The sequence below is a fragment of the Dipodomys spectabilis genome, unplaced genomic scaffold (assembly GCF_019054845.1).
Source record: "Dipodomys spectabilis isolate Male_0828 unplaced genomic scaffold, ASM1905484v1 ptg000517l, whole genome shotgun sequence".
Taxonomy (NCBI): Eukaryota; Metazoa; Chordata; class Mammalia; order Rodentia; family Heteromyidae; genus Dipodomys; species Dipodomys spectabilis.
The window spans coordinates 104,657-119,745 of record NW_024871194.1 but is presented as its reverse complement, the minus strand read 5'-3'; the positions used below and the strand labels follow the sequence as shown (position 1 = coordinate 119,745).

Below are 15,089 nucleotides of genomic sequence, written 5' to 3'. Positions count from 1 at the left end.
GATGGAATAGGAGAAACCCTAGGTCTCCTTGGCTCAGGCTGAAATTTTTTGAATAGAGACCCAGAAACACAACAAATCAAAGAAAGGTTGGACAAATGGGATTGCATAAAGTTGCAGAGCTTCTGCAGGGCAAATGACATAGCTAGCAAGATGAATAGAAAGCCCACGGATTGGGAGAAGATCTTTACAAGCCATACAACGGACAAGGGTCTCATATCTAAAATATACTTGGAACTCAAAAAATTAAACCCCCCAACAACAAATCCTCAAAGAAACAACTGCCCAATAAATAAGTGGGCGAAAGACTTAAAGAGAGACTTCTCTGAAGAAGAAAGAAGGATGGCCAGTGGAGACATGAAGAAATGTTCAACATCCCTAGCCACAAAAGAAATGCAAATCAAAATAACATTGAGATATCACCTCACCCCAGTTAGAACGGCAAAAATCAAGAACTCTAACAACAACAGATGCTGGAGGGGATGTGGACAGAAAGGAACCTTACTTCATTGTTGGTGGGAATGTAAACTTGTTCAACCACTTTGGAAAGCAGTATGGAGGTTCCTCAAAAGACTTCACATAGAACTCCCCTATGACCTAGCAATCCCACTTTTGGGCATTTATCCAAATGTTTACAAACAAGACCACACTAAAGCTACCAGCACAACAATGTTTATTGCAGCATTATTTACCATAGCTAAGATATGGAACCAACCCAGATGCCCCTCAGTAGATGAATGGATCAAGAAAATGTGGTATATATACACAATGGAATTCTATGCCTCCATCAGAAAGAATGACATTTCCCCATTTGTTAGGAAATGGAAAGGCTTGGAAAAAATTATATTAAGTGAAGTAAGCCAGGCCCAAAGAAACATAGGTCCCATGGTTTCCCTTATTTGCAATATCTAGTATATGTATGAGTCAAGCGGAAAAGGTCAGATAATGTGATGTCAGGAAAATGAACCCTTAGATATGTATTTTAATGTTTTTTTCTTTCATGCATGTGTTTCTGACACACTTATAAGATTATCTCTTTGTTATTTGTATGTCCCTCCCCCACAGTATAACCCCTGCTTTCACTATATTTGATGTCAGTATAACTTGTGGAGATGGGGAAAAACCAGTTGTTTAAGGATACAGGTGGACCAGTTGCAACAATGAGAAGTACAAGTTGTCATGTCCAAAACGAGCTTTACAACGTTGGTGTGGGGGGGGGGGGGAAAGGGGGGAAGGAGAAGGATTGGGATTCGGGGGGAGAGGGGAGGCTGGGAAGGGATATGAAGGGTATACCAAAGGAGGAGGCTGCAATGCTTGGTAAGAGATGTACGCATTATCCTGCCCATGTAATTGTAACCCCTCTGTACAGTTTGTTCACAAATAAAATAAAATTAAATTAAAAGAAAATGTATACTTCTTTATTTATATAAATAGGGTTTTTAAACAATAGTATTTAAAAGAAATCTGCATTTTTACATTCACCGTCAGTGAATTCCTGACAGGGAAGGCTGAGCATGATGATACATAGCAAGGTCCCACTGCAGGACAACAGTAGCTCAGGAAAGCACCATTCATTTGAGAAGCAGTAGGCAGGCTCTGGCATTCCTGTTGCACTGCTGGCAATGGGAAGTCTTAGACCTTTTCCTCCACAAGACTTCTTCAAATTCCCCCTGTTCATCAGCAGTGGCATCTTGGCACTGCTGATACTTGGACACCAGGTCGTTGATGTTGCTCTCAGCCTCTGTGAACTCCGTCTCGTCCATGCCCTCGCCCGTGTACCAGTGCAAGAATGCCTTGTGCCGCAACGTGGCACTGAACTGCTCTGAGGTGTGCTTAAAGGGTTCCTGGATGACCGTGTTGTTGCCAATGAATGTGGCCAACATCGTGAGGCCATGCGGGGGGATGTCACACACAGGTGTGAAAGCAGATGTCATACAGGGCCTCGTTGTCGATGCAGAAAGTTTCATCTGCATTTTCCACCAACTGGTGGACAGACAAGATGATATTGTAGGGTTAGGTGAGGATGATAGGGTTAGGTGGATAAAGGCTCAGCCCAGCACTGGGAACTAGAGTGTTTGGATGTTAGGGAGGAGGGGTGCCAGTTAGCCATCTCCTATGGACTATGATGACATACCAAATATGAAGTTGTCTGGTCTGAAACTCTGGCCAAATGGTTCCGATCTCACTGAGTCTAAGGTGCCAGTGTCCAACATCTTGGGCAAGGGATGACCCTGAAGATGTTCATGATTCTATCTGGGAACTCCTCTCAGATCTTGTTGAGAATCAGGGTGCGCATGCCTGACCTGGTGCCACCTCCCAGGGAGTTGGCCAGCTACAAACCCTGGAGACAGCCACACCATTCCACCTCACCATTTCCAGCACTGATTCCAGCAGCTCGGCTCCCTCTGTGTAGTGGCTGTTGGCCCTGTTCTGGCCTATCAGACACAAAGACATGATGAGACACATACTCCAGGAATAATGACTGTGCTATTTGCATTGTGAAGGCTATAGGCTCTTCTGAGCAACTTTTGCTATTATTTTAGATACACTTTGGTGGAATAAAGGAAATGTTTTCTTTTTTGGGGTCCAGTCGTGGGCCTGAACTCTGGACCTGGGCGCTGACCCTCAGTTCTTCAGCTCAAGGCTAGCGCTCTACCACTTAAGTCCTGAAGTCGTTCCCTATTATTGCCAGGCATTTGAAATCGCCATCAGCGCTGAAACCTTGTTGGAAGCTTTCCTTGCTCGCTCGCTGTTCATTCCCTTCAGAGGCTGCTTGCAGACTGGCATTTATCTGTGCTGATTGAGTGGCCAGGGACATGATATGACTGAAATAAGTGGTTTAGGTGAGGATGATATCTAGATGGATAAAGGCTCAGCTCACCACTGGGAACTGGAGTGCCTGGATGTTAGGGAAGAGGGGTGCCTGTTAACCATCTTCCATGGACCATGATGACATACTAAATATGAAGTTTCTGGTCTGAAACTCTATGGTTCCGATCTTACTGAGTCTAAGGTGCCAGGCTCTAGGTCCCCCATGATGGCCCGAGGAACATATTTGTTGGCTGAGGGAACAAGAGTTGACTTAGGCCTATACTTGACAAGGAACTTAGGGGCAGAGCTTATGATTCTAAGTGGCTCTCAGCATTCATTACAGAAATTACAGCATTTCAGAGATGGAAACAGAAAAGATATCTTGAGCATGAACCCCCATGCAAGAGACTTCAGCAACTTTAAGGACGTTGGCAGTTGTCTATTTTCATGAATATTCATTCCTTTGCTTTGGGCATGGTGGCTGAAATCTCAGCTACTCAGGAGGCAAAGATGAGCATCAGGCTTTGAGTCTAATGGGGCAAAAGAAAGATGACAATATTTTTTTTTGTTCATCATGGGGCTTGAACTCTGGGCCTAGGCACTGTCCCTCAGCTCTTCAGCTCAAGGCTAGCACTCTATCACTTGAGGCACAGTCCCACTTTCAGTTTTCTGAGTTGTTTATTGGAGATAAAGGTCTCAGGGACTTTCCTGCCCAGGCTGGATTTGAACCATGATTCTCATTTCTCAGCCTCCTGAGTAGCTAGGATTACTGGTGTGAGTCACCATTGCCTATCAGCAAGAACCTTTCTCTTTTTTTGTTAATTTTGTTTTTATTGGAAAGGTGCTGTATAGAGGAGTTACAGTTACCAGAGTAAGGAAATGAGAACATTTATTGTCGAGCATTGTTACACACTCCTTTGTTGTTCTCCCACTATCCCTTCCCTTCCCCAATTACCTTTCTCAAGTAAGTAGCTAAGTGCTGAGCACCAGTGCTTCATGCCTATAATCCTAGCTACTCTGAAGTTAGAGATCAGAGGATCGCTGTTCAAAGCCAGTCTGGGCAGGGTAAGTCTGTGAGACTCTTATCTTCAATAAACTAACAGAAAACCAGAAATGGAACTGTGGCTTAAGTGGTAGAGCTGCTTGCCTTGAGCTGAAGTGTTGGGGCACAGTGTATAGGCCCAGAGTTTAAGCCCCACTGCCAACAAAACAAACAAACAAACAAAAGAGCCAGGTGTAGCTCTTCAGCAAGTAGATGTAGGGGGAATTCAAGTATAATGCTTTCCTGGGAAAAATACATAAAATACATATTTCTTGTGTTATAATGTTTCAATAATTGTTATCAAATAGCACATTTCCCTGTATTCAAATACTCAGAGCAACCTTGGACAATTACTTGCAATTTGCCATTTAACCTGATTTGTCAAAAGGGACAAAATGATATAAATGATATAAACATCAGTTTGAGACTGTCCCCTTTCCTAAACAATCACATGAAGAAAACTGGCCATCCTATCCTGCCTGATACACAGGATCTAATAAAGACACAACATAAAATACTGTTCATACGAGTGACACAATCCCACACAATGACTCTTAACCAAGGAACCACAAGATTAAAGTCATATATCTTACTTAAACTATATTAACACAAAATACCAAGGTGAGGACATCCCAAAATGTAGATCCATAAAACTCCAATACATTAAATAGCTTTGTCCTTTTGTTTGCACTTTTTCATTGGTTTATTACACAGGAGAACCAATTATCTATGATTCTGTTTGTATACAATAATGTAGAATGGAAACTCTTTATATAAAATTAAATGAATTTCACATTGACTGTTACAAAAACTGAAAATCTACTCTGTAGACTTCAGTTAGGTTGTTTGTATTAGGAAAGACAATATGAATCATTTAAAAGCAATGTTTACACATTATTATTGGGTTTTTCTACATCACAGCAATGTTTTTTACTTTAAAAACTTTAAAAAGAATTGGTTGTTGGCTAAGTATTCATATTCAAAATACTCAAGACCAGAACTGTTATAGATTTCAGGGTGAGACACTTTATGCTTTGTGATTTGGACTATTCACATATATATTAGTGACTGAACATCCCTCTTTAAAATTTTAAAATTTTCAATTTCAAAATGATTTTTAGAAATTTAATCTGTATTTTAAAGAGGGCAATGCAACTGGGCTCTGGTTCCTGAAGGGTGTAATTCTAGCTACTCAAAAGTCTGAGATCTAAGGATCGCAGATTGAAGCCAGCTGGGGCAGGAAATTCTGGGAGACTCTCCTCTCCAAGAAACTACCTGAAATATTTGGTGCCATGCCACCTCCTGCGGAATCTGCATGAGATATCACTTAGACAAAGACCTTCAAGGAAGCATGCCTGCAGGAAGAGTGTGTTGGTTCAAGGCTTCCCATACACTCGGCTGCACCTTTATATCCTCTACCTTTATTCTTACTTTATTCTTACCTATATTCTTCTTGGCTGTACATTCATTGCCTTTATTCTCGTTTTGGCTATTTTTCTATTGATCCACGAACAAAGCATGTTGTTTCTTTCCAGTCCAATAGAGATAGCTTCTCTAAATAGTAAAGATTAGGACCAAAGATTAAATGTGGGCGATGCCCCAATCAATCTATCGTCTGATGTGATGCTACCTCCAAAACTCCTACAACTTCACAAGTGGTTTTGTGGCTCACGCATAGTAAATATAAAAACAAAATTTCCAGATATGTTAAAACAAGCAGAATTAATGAATTAAACTAAGCTAGAAGGAGTTATCCCAGAAGCTCAGAGAGTTCTAAAAATAGGAACCCCTGATAATAAAAGGAAAAGAAAGATTCCCCCAACAGTTATGATTAAGTTTAGTCCAGCTTACATTATAGGGGATAGATGGTGGTTTCTCACAAAATATAAAGTTAGTGACATCACATTTCCTGAACCGACTGATGAACCATTGCCTTATACAGGAGCTGATAAAGATGTAAGTAGATAGATTAATGTAAAAGACAAAAAGGTATTTTGGAACTCATTAGATTTTGTGCAAAGATTAGGTAGATCTAGACCATTATTGTGTTTATTATTAAAACGACAATAAGATAGTTTAAATTAATAATTAGAAATTTATGTGAACAAATATTGGGATTAAAATTATAGAAAACGGAGAATGTTTGACTCAACCTGGATGTGGTTTTTAGGATAGTTTCAAAGGGACTTAAAAATATATGAAAAAAATAAAAAGAGTACAATATAAGTACAACCCTGTCTTAGGTTTGTTAATTAGTAAACATAAAAAGGCTGAATAGATGACGCATTCTATTTACCTATATGCTTGACTTGTTTCACATCACTTAGCTTAAACAGTTGGTGGGATAGTCATCAATTTTCATGTAATCCATCAATGCTTTGCTTTTCTTAAAAATTGATTACGTGCTTAAATAAACAAAAAAATCTATGTCACAATCTCACACTGTATAAAAATGTTAATTCTCCTCAATAAAGATACACTCAGATTCAACTCTTTTGAGTCTGCGTCTGTTTGTCACTTCGTAGACTCCTTGCCCACCTATACCGAGATCTTTGTCCCACCGGTCCCAGTGTTCCGGCCGAGCTGGTCTTTCACATGTTGGTACTGGAGATGTGGCTTAAGTGGTAGAACATTAGCCTTTAGCAAAAGAAGCTCATGGTCACTGCCCAGGCCTTGAGCTTAGAAGGACGACTAGCACACAACAAAATGGAATTGAATGGTATTTAAATTATATTTTATCAATTGTTTTAGAATACATATTTAGGCAGTCTCATTTTTAATGATGTAAAACAGGCTCATGCCTGTAATTCTCACTACTCAGGAGGCTGAGGTCGGAGGATCACAGTTCAAAGCCAGCCAGGGCAGGAAAAGACGGTGAGACACTATCTCCAATAAACCACCAGAAAACCAGAAGTGGCGCTGTGGCTTAAGTGGTAGAGCTGCTTGTCTTGAGTTGAAAAGATGAGGGAAAATGCCTATGCCCAGAGTTGAAGCCCCATGACCAAAAAAAAAAAAATTCAGGTGTGGCTAGTCAGCAAGTATAGGTAGGGGGAATTCAGGAAAAGGCTTTCCTGAGGAAATTCACAAGAGTATACTCAAAAATTAAAACAAGATATATGGTGGAGTGGCTCAGGTGGATCCAGCACTTGGCTTACAAGATCGAGGCCCCAAATTCGAACTACAATACCACCCTAAGAAAGGCAGGAACTCCTACCTTGTCATTAGTATTCCCCGGGGACCTATTCTGCCACGGTATTGGAAGCCAGAGGGAGACACTCACCAGCTGCCTCATTGTAATACAACTCGACTCTCTGCAGCTGTACGCTACTTTCTCCGTAGTAGTTGCCAGGGCCGTCAATGTTGTGCTCATCGCTTAGATTTCCCAAAACTGAGATGGAAATAGAAGTGTATTATGGCATAGAATGTTAGCTGTCCAAACAATGGATTTTAAAATAACTATAAGAAACCCAAGTCCTGTTGACACAAATATTTTTGTAAAAAAAATTAGATTTTCTAAATTTAAAAAAGCACAAAAATTGATGGTATTTTAGTTTTGTTAATCTCTTTGCTATCTGGCTGAATAGACACCATCTAGGTTCTCCTATGAGTATTCCATCTTATGGGATACCATATTCTGTTTGTATTCTATGATGAGAACCTGGCCTTACATGGACATGAAATTGCCAAAGCAGTAACTTGAAGACTCAGCTAGAAGGGTCTCCAGAACCACAAGGGTCCTCAGAGCATACACCGACAACCACTGATTTAGAAAACACCCAACTTAAGGGAGCATGAAAACTCAGAGAAATTTGCATTAAGGTGGAAGAACTGTTCTCAGTTATCAGTTACTCATCAGTTGACAAAAAGGGAATCCTCTGTATCTGTCAGCTCAAAGACACTGCACTCCTTTCATTCAAACCTGACCAAAAATGCATTAGTCTATTCCCAGGAAAGTAAGTACAATGACTTGAGTCTAAGGTAAGACTAAGACATGCAAGGGATTTGAAACCACCCCAGCCTTGCTTAAAAAAACACACCCATCTGGGCCACACAAATTAGGGAAATTGGGGAAGCTATCTGGGGGACTTGATTTCCAGGAAGTTAGGGACTACTATGAAGCCCCACCTACCTCAGCCTAGACATGACCACCACCACCTCCACCCTACAACACCATCCTCTTCCTCCTCATCCCCCTAAATTTGAGACTAGGATCCTAGGCTAGTGCCATGCTCCCCTTTGCGCCAATCTGGCTGCCACAGTGGCCTGCCTGTATGTACACGATCTCCCTCATGGTGTAGGGCTGCAGAGCAGTTGGATGTGTGTCTTCAGCATTGGTGCACACAGAGGCAAACAGGTAGGGCTGGGGAGTAGGAATCTAACACAGCCAACTCAGATCCCCATTTAAAACTGTGGTTGTTACAGGGGCAGAGGTGGTGGGGTGGACTTGGTAGGCAGAGCCAGCAGGTGCTCCAACTCAGTCTCACTACTGCTGGGTAATCAGAGAAAGCTACCAGTTACCACTTAGCTTTGGCATCCAGCTGTCAGCCTCAAATCAATTAGCACAGTTGCCACTCTATTCGGAACCTCTTGTCATACTGCCACCCACCTCCCCACCCTGACTCACAAAAGAAGATGAACCCTGGGATCCAGGAAGCAAGAGAAGGGGCTTCCTCTACACAAGGTACTTGTTCCAGAAGCCTACATTCAATTTTTGATTGGAGGCCCTAGAACTGAAGGGGCACTTTCAGCTGTGATCCCAAGAGCAAGCACAAACTGTTGGATTCCGTGACTGATCCACTTTCCATTCTGGGAAGAGTCAGGGGTTTAGGGCCTTGCCTTCATACTCAGGTTTTCTTTTCTTTTCTCTTAAAAGTAGCTTGCTTTATTACTTAAGCCATAGGTCTACTACAGTCTACTTTTTGTTTCATTTGGCTTCTGCTCCGAGCGTGAGAACTCAGCTCCTGTTCTGTGTGTGTGTGTGTGTGTGTGTGTGTGTGTGTGTGTGTTTGGCCGGAGTTAGGCAGGTTGGTGTTAGGGCTTGAAATTAAGGCCTGGTGACTCTTTCTGAGATGTTTACTATTATTGAGATTAGGTGATTACCTAAATTTCTCTTATTTCAGAATATTGTAGAATAGTGATATTTAGTTGAAGTCACAAACATATTTTAACCTTCACAATGCAAATTGTCATTATCATGGTCGATAAAGTTTGTGAATTCTATAAGCTTTGACAATTCAATTCTATAAGCTTTGATAATACAATAATTTCTTCCAGGTGATATTTACATTTCTTTCCTTTTGCTTACTGTAAGATGTTCTGTCTTTCACACTCATTCTTCTCCTCTCTTTCTGAGGTTTTATTGATTTACTTATTTAACTGAAGGGTAGATGGCTCTACTACTTGAGCCACAGCTAAACTTCTGCCTTTTTTTAAGTGGTTAATATGAGGCAAGAATCCCATGGGTAGTCCAGGGCAGTACAGAGAGGCTTGAAATCTGAGGAACAGAGTTCAAAGTCAGCCTGGGAAGGAAAGTCAATGAGACTTTTATCTCCAGTCAACCTAATAGGCGGAAGATAGTAGAGCTGTAGCCATGAGCAAAACGCTTCAAGTTTAAGTCCCTCTATTGAACACACTGAAGAAAGTTTCATGGACTTTTCTGACCAGGATGGATTTGAACCATGATCTACAGATTTCAGTGTCCTTAGAATTCATAATAATAAGTGTGAGTCAACATTTACAAATCTGTAATTACCTCTTCTTTCACCTTTTCAGTTATTTATTATTTCTCTCTTTCTTTTTGGTATTTGTTCTTAGATGCTAGTTCTTATGCTGTTTTTTTTTTTTTTTCTTTCTCTTGAAACTACCATGCTCTACAACTTTGACCACAGGTGAACTACAGGCTGTTTTTCTTTTTTGTAGCTCTCTTTCTAGGGCTTAAACTCAGGTCACAGTGACTGAGTTTTATTTTTTTAAATTGAGTGGTGGTTGTTATGTCTTGAAATTAAGTCACGATGACTTTCCTTGAGGTTTATTTATTTTTACATTAATAGAAGCTGGTTTCACTACTTGAGCCACAGCTCAACTTTTGCATTTTTTGTGGTTAATAGGAGATTAGAATATCAAGAGCAAGTCAAGAGCATTACAGAGAGGACTGAAATCTGAGAATCATGGCTCAATGCCAGTCTTGGGCAAGAAAGTCAATGAGACAATTATCTCTAATAACCATCAAGAGGTAGGAAGAAGTAGACCTCTAGCCATGAGCAAAACATAGCAAGTTCAAGACCCCATACTGAACACAGTAAAATATGTCTCCTGTACTTTCCTACCTGCGCTGGCTTTGAACCACAATCCTCAGATTTCAGTAATCTGAGCAGGTAGAATTACAGTTTTGATTTAGAAAGCCTTACTATGTTCCTTTTTGCACCTTTTCATTTATTTGGTTGTCCCTTCCCACTTTTTCAAAGTTCATGTCCTTTATTATTAGGTCCTACCCATTTATGCTTAGCATTTATTAAATTAATCATTTTACTGATTTTGTCAGTTGTGGGGCTTGAACTCCGTGCCTAGGCACTGTCCGTCAGGGACACAGCAGGCATACTGCTACTTTCAGACACAGTGCCACTTCTACTTACTTGGAAAAAACAGTCACCAGGGGACTTTTTAAACTAGGCTGGCTTCCAAATGTGACTCACAGATCTAAGCTTCCTGAGTAGCAAGTATTATAGACAGGAGCCAGAGGCACCTGGCTTGTTTTTTTTTTTTTTTTTTTACATCAATACTACCAGGCTCTACATTTAGGCCACACTACTTCACTTTCGATGAGATTTTTGGCCTTTTGTTTTTTGCTCAAAGCTAGCAGGAACAAAAACTCAACTCCTGAAAGGTTTTTTTTTTTGCAGTGGGGAGGCTTGGATTCAAGGCCTAGTGACTCTCGCTGAGGGTTGTTTTGTTTTGGGTATTTTGTTTTTCATTTCAAAGCTAGCAGGCTCTACTGGTTGAGCCTCAGCTCAACTTCCGCCTCTATTTTTCTTTTAGTGGTTAATAGCAGATAAGAGTCCCATGGGAACCAAAGCACTACACAGTATCCTAAAATCTAAGGATTACAGTTTGAAGCCAGCCTGAGCTGGAAAGTCCATCAGTCTCATCTCCAATGAACCACATGAGACAGGAAGTAGTATTTTTAAACTTGAGTAAAAACCCTTAACTTCAAGCCCATGTCTAGCACACTCAAAAAGAAGTTAGTTGGACTTTCCTGCCCAGGCTGGATTTGAACTCTAATCTTTACATTTCAGCTTGTATTAAAGGTATGAGTCTATATTTAAAAAAAACTAATTGGCCCTTTTTTCTTCACATATATTTATTCATTTGTTTGTTCCCTGTCTTGTTTTTAGGGCCTCACCAATCTTGCTGAAGGGTAGCATGCTCTAAAACTTTAGTAACAGTTGCAATTTGGTTCATTTTTTGGCTTTGGTGGTTTGTAGGAGGTAAGTATTGACACTCCCACAGGGTCCTGAATTATATTGATTATGATTCAATGTCAGGGGACAAGGAACATTCATGAGACTCTTATCTCAAATTAACCTCCAAAAGATTGGAAATGGTCAAACAAAAACTTGTACTTCATATCACAGAAAGGAACACACACAGTCATACGCGCACACGCACATTCTCACACACACACACACACACACACACACACACACACACACACACGCAATGGGATTTCCTCTCCTGGCTGGCTTGGAATAGGAATGCTCAATTTCAGTGTTTTGAGTAGCTAGAATTACAAGTGTGAGCCACCAGTTTCTTGTTAATTTTATCATTTTTAAGACTCTTTGTGCTCTCTTCCACTTTTTAAAAAAATTATTGTGGTTGTCTTAGTGCTAGATCTGTTTTTCACTTAGCTTTATTTTTTACTTTTTTTCTTAGCTTTTTCTTAGCTTTTTTATGTTCAATTTTGCTGCTCTACCACTTCAACAACAGTTCCAATTCTTTTTGCTGATTAGTTGGAGATAAGAGACTCATTGACTTCCTGCCCAAGCTCGCTGTGAACCACAGTCCTCAGATTTGAGGATACTGTGTAGTGCCCTTGGCTTGCTGTGGGACACTTCTGTCCTATTTACCACCAAAAAATAAAGAGAACCTGCTAGCCTTGAATTAAAAAAATACTTGGACGTCTAATTCTGGTACTAATAAATTGTACACACTGCTTGATCTATTAAAAAAAAAACAAAACAAAAAACCAAAAACAACTTATGCGCAGTGACCAGGTAATAAGGATTCCTGACTGATAACCTGAACTCATTTCCCAAAGCCTTTTTTAGATATATATGGTCATTTGTGTCAGCTGAGGAGAGATTAAAGAACAAGGCTTTACAGGCCAGTTGCTCATGACTTGGAAATCAGGATCCATTGGCAAAGCTTTTCAGAGAATGACTAAAAACTCACTCTTCACAATTCCAAATGGTTTTTTCCTCTGTGCAAAGGAAAGAGAGATGAGAAGGAAGAAATATGGGAAACTAAGAACCCTCAAACAAGGTAAGTTATGTTAACTTTATTAGATAAAGTAAAACATAGTTGTACAGTGTGCAATCCAGAAAAGGACATGTCACTTCTGTGTGGATCCAAGTGAATTTAGTTAATTAATCGATGGTAAGGAGTAAAACCCACTATTGTATTTACAGAAAGGAGGTACATGGCAGGCAAGTCAGTTCACTAACCTCAAGGATTTTGAACACAAAGTAGTGAAAGTGTTTGACTCTAGCCGGGCGCTGGTGGCTCACGCCTGTAATCCTAGCTACTCAGGAGGCTGAGATTTGAGAATCGCGGTTCAAAGCCAGCCCAGGCAGGAGAAACCGTGAGAGTCCTATCTCCAATAAACCACCAGAAAACCGGAAGTGGCGCTGTAGCTCAAGTGGTAGAGCGCTCGCCTTGAGCTGAAGAGCTGAGGGACAGCGCCCAGGCCCAGAGTTCAAGCCCCACGACCGACAAAAAAAAAAAAAAAAAAAGAAAGTGTTTGACTCTGTTTGGTCAACAGGAAGGAACAGAGCTGAGGGGGACTGAGATGTGCAAACGTTCCCCAAGAAAGATCTCACTGACATCAAGTCTTCAGATGCATGCTGGTTGTCAGTGGCTCATGCTTGTAATCCTACTCAGAAGGCTTAGATCTGAGGATTGTGATTTGAAGCCATCTGGGATAAGAAAGTTTGTAATTCTTTTATGTTTTACAACTCAAGAATATTCGTATTGGGAGGAGAAGCTGGAATCTGAACAAGCTCTTGCATAGAAAACAGTTTCAGAGTTCCAGTGAACAGTCCCAAGCCAGAGAATCACACCAAGTGTGCCATCACAGGACAGAGAGTTAGTCAAGAGAGGGGAAGCCAAGCAGACACATCTGAGCACCTGCCAGCAGCTGCTGCTGCTGCGGCAGGGTCGCAGCAGCGACCGCAGCCGCGGCCATACCTGAGCGCTCACACAGAGAGTCCGCAACGAAGGAGCCAGACGCAGCGGGCGAGCGGATTCTACTCAACACCAGCAAGAACCGACAAGGAGCGGACAACTTCATCCTGCACTTTGCAGACCAGAGACGACCCAGGATCCAAGACTCGGCGTGAGTAGAAGCCCCACTTCCTCACTCCTTCTCTGGGAGCAGAGGAGGGAAGGCCACCCCTCCCCCCCCCCAGCACCGGTGATCTCCATCTTGGATACCGACAAAGCTCGGAGGAGCGGCTAGCTCCAGCTCAGGCCTTGGAATAAAACGAGTCATTTAGCAGGTCACAAGAACTTAACGGCGAAGTGACCTCACAGACTCAGTTCCATCCAGGGAAAAGTCACCCAGCTCAGGCGCCAGCCATTGGAGTGGCTCTCCTCACCAGGTAACCAGAGCCAGAGGCTGCCCCTCCCTCTAGCAGCCACCACAATCAATTGAAAAACAGAAACCCTGAGAATGGCTCCAGGCTGGGTGCTGTGAGTTTTTTTCACAAAATAGCCCCAGGGAAAAGTTACTGTTTGTTGAAAGGCCTCAACTCTACCCAGAACCTAGCCTCATCACTGCATCCCCCTCTTTTGTGATTCTCAAAGCAGATCACCCTCCCAGTAAACTAACCTGGGAGGGGGAATCTCAAAATCTTGGGTAAAGCAGAGCATTTTCCTGCCGGTTCGAACAAACTGACTTAAGAAACCAATCAAGCCACAGGACCTCAAGCTGACCAGAGACTCCAACCACACTCTGGTTACAGACAAAAGGGAGATACAGGACTCTTCCCACCCCTCCCCCCCCAAAAAAAATCAAAGACCTTTTTTTTTTCTTCTTCTTCTTCTTTTCTTTTTTTCTTTTTTTTGTTTTGTTTTTTTTTTCGTTTTTTGTTAACTTATATATATAAAAAAATTTTTTTTGCTGTTCTAAAACTTTTATTAATCTTTAATTTTTGCCTCTGCTGAAAAAATAATTGTTTTCCATTACCTTTTTTTTTTTCTTTTCTCCTCTTATAATTTTTATTTTAGGAATACGTGAATGTGTGTTTTCCTTTCTTTTCTTGTCTTCTTTCTCTTTTTCTTTCTTTTTTAATTATCTTTTTGTTTTTTGTCTAGCTCTACTGAACTTCTGATCTTTTCTTCTCACTTTCCTATCCTTTCAATCTTTTCCTCTTTGTTCTTCTTTATGTGACTTAACTCTTGTCCTGCACATCCTCAGATAAACCCTTAGTTAACCAGTAGACCCTACCCCCCATTGTGTACACACTTAATCCACAAACTTATTACTCAATTCAAAACCTCTGAGACTTAAATTCATTAATAGCAGTACTACCTCTTTATACCTATATAATATTTTAAGCATTTTTTTAAAGTTTTTCACATCTCCTCTATGTCCCTCCCTTTCTCTCAACATATTCATATTCCTCTATAAATAGATGGTCTTTTAATCTCTAAAATAACATTAATTTTTACGTTTCTATTTTTTTTTCTGGTCTCTTTTCATTCCCCTTTCCCTTTCTTCTTTTACTCTCTCTCTCTACTTGCATCCTACCCAACCTATTTCCTGCACTGTGATTAGGACATAGTTAACTTTCCCTGTGCCTCCCCAAACCAATCTATTCCTATTTTTTACCCACATCTCTCCCTAACCATAATAATTTCTGGTTTTCCAAATTCTTCTCTGCGGTTCGAAGTCCTTTAACATATAGTTTGATGTCGAATAGATGTATCTGTTGAACTAGATTGTATCTGTAGACTATTGACT

General features: G+C 40.9%; 1 pseudogene; it reads right to left on the bottom strand.

Annotated features, from left to right (window-relative positions):
* Window positions 1-1,568: 1,568 nt before the first annotated feature.
* On the bottom strand, window positions 1,569-8,141 carry LOC122099525 (annotated as a pseudogene).
* Between the last annotated feature and the right edge of the window lie 6,948 nt (window positions 8,142-15,089).